The following is a 2,152-nucleotide window of genomic DNA, read 5'->3' on the forward strand; positions in this document are numbered from 1 at the left end:
GCTCCCCACCAGGTCCCACTCCAGCCATGACTGACACAGGGATTAAGAAGCTCCCCTCCCTTGCCTGGGGAGGGCCAAACTCTCAGAAGCTATTTAAACTCCAGGGCCTTCCACAGGATCAGGCAGAGGCTCCTGCTTCCCCAGAACCCCCACCCCTTTTGCAGCCTCTTCCCTCTGACAATGCTTCCTCCTCCAGGTTAACTACTACTTGGGACACTTCATTCCTGGGGCACCTGCAATCTAATCCCTGGCTCAGAGTTGGCTTCCAGGTAGAGCTTCTCGCCACGTCCCAGCCTACCAGCAGCTCTAAGTCTCATAGGTAGTCCCCTCCTCCGCCGCAGCTAACCCCTGTGAGGTGGAGTCCTCGCTTATGCAAAGCCAATTAAATTCTTCTTCAGGAATTTAGAGTTATGACCTATAGAGCATGTGAATTACCTGGAGCCAGTAGACCTTGAAGGTCGTGAGGACCCAAGGGCCCAGACCATCATCCTGGATAAGTGAGCCAAAAGGAGAACCTGTGAAAAATAAATAAAGCAGATATCATGAGAAGAGCAGACAGGAGAGAGAAAGAGTGAGTTGCTCACAACTTTCGCTTCTGGCTGAAATCACCACCATTAACTAAGACAAGATAAAATAACCTGAAAATATAAAATTGTCTAAGTTACTCTTCTGTCATTGCAGGGACAAACCCTGGACACACAAAAGGAAGGAAAGCCTTATTTAGCTCATAACTACTGGAGGTTTCAGTCCCTACTCAGCTGGCTCCGAGGCAGCGTGGCACATGGCAGAGGGCAGCCATTCATGGCGGTGGCATGAGCAGAGAGCAAAACGGAAGAGTGGCAGCCACAATGGCTACCGAGAGGAAGTCTGTCTCCCTTAAGTTGCCTTCAGGCTGTCCACCCCAGGCTGGGTATAACACACCCATAATCCCAGCAGTACTAAGACCCATAATCTCAGTGGATCATGAGTTAATCTCAAACTCTAGAAGTCCCTGTTCCATCAGTGCATGAGGCTTTGGGGGGACAATTAGACACAAACCATAACAAAAATATAGTGAGATATGACTTTAAAACTGAGTATTTTTGAATTGCTTAAACTTTACTATTGTAAAACACACATCATTATTAATCCTCCAAATAACCACCTCACTTCCAACACTTTTATCCCATTGTTCTTACCACTTTCTGAAGCAGTGGGACAAGTGTGTTCAAAGGGAGGGTAGGGCCGGCCAGGTAGCCCCGTGGATTAAAGCACCTGCTTAGGCAGTCCATGGACCAGAATTTTTTTGTTTTGTTTTGCTTTGTTTTAGCTGTTTCGTTTTTATTGACAATGTTACAAAATGAGGTTTAGTCGAAAAGCCCAAAGCCCATGTCGTCCTCAGATTCCTCCGATTCTTCTTTCTTTGCTTGCATCTTCTCCTCAGCTGGCGCAGCGGCGGTGGAGGGCGCAGGACCACCTGCAGGCGCAGCGCCCGCCGCGGGGGGAACCTCCAGCCCCTGCACTGCAGGTGAGGCTCCCGATGTCGACATCGGCCAGGGCCTTTGCAAGCCAGCCAGGCCAAAAAGGTTCGACACTGACACCAGCCGCTGTAATGAGGACGTTGATCTTATCCTCCGACACGGTCACCTCGTCGTAGTGCAGGATAAGCGCGGAGTAGATGCAGGCGAGCTCGGACACGGAGGCCATGATGCGGGCTGCCGGGCGCGGTGCTAGTCGCCGGAAGAAGTGAGGGCCTCACCCCAACACGGCCTTAGCTTCCTCGGAAGAACCAAGCACCTTGGCGGCTGCTGAGGAAAAGTGGACCTGGGTTTGCTCCCCAGCATGCCACGCCAGCCCCACCCCTGAGGCTTGCTGAGACTAGGCGTGATGGCACACGCCTGTAATCCCAGCGCTCGGGAGGCTGAAAACAGGAGGCCCACTACGAGTCCGATCTGTGTAGTGACACCCGGTAGACCCTGTACTAAATACATACATACATACATACATACATACATACATAAAATTCAAAGGGAGGGGAATATTTTGCGGGGGGGGGATTAATAGCCATGTGCCTTTTACTATCATAATTTTATATTAAAAATTCGCCATATCTTTTGATCATCCTACATACAAAGAGATTCAAATAGTAATTTAATAACTGAAAGAAAATCCC

General features: G+C 49.8%; 1 pseudogene; it reads right to left on the reverse strand.

Moving 5' to 3' along the window:
* Positions 1–1,346: 1,346 nt before the first annotated feature.
* LOC101561762 lies at positions 1,347–1,776 on the reverse strand (annotated as a pseudogene).
* Positions 1,777–2,152: the final 376 nt, after the last annotated feature.

This window comes from Octodon degus, unplaced genomic scaffold (assembly GCF_000260255.1).
Source record: "Octodon degus isolate 3935 unplaced genomic scaffold, OctDeg1.0 scaffold00026, whole genome shotgun sequence".
Classification (NCBI taxonomy): domain Eukaryota; kingdom Metazoa; phylum Chordata; class Mammalia; order Rodentia; family Octodontidae; genus Octodon; species Octodon degus.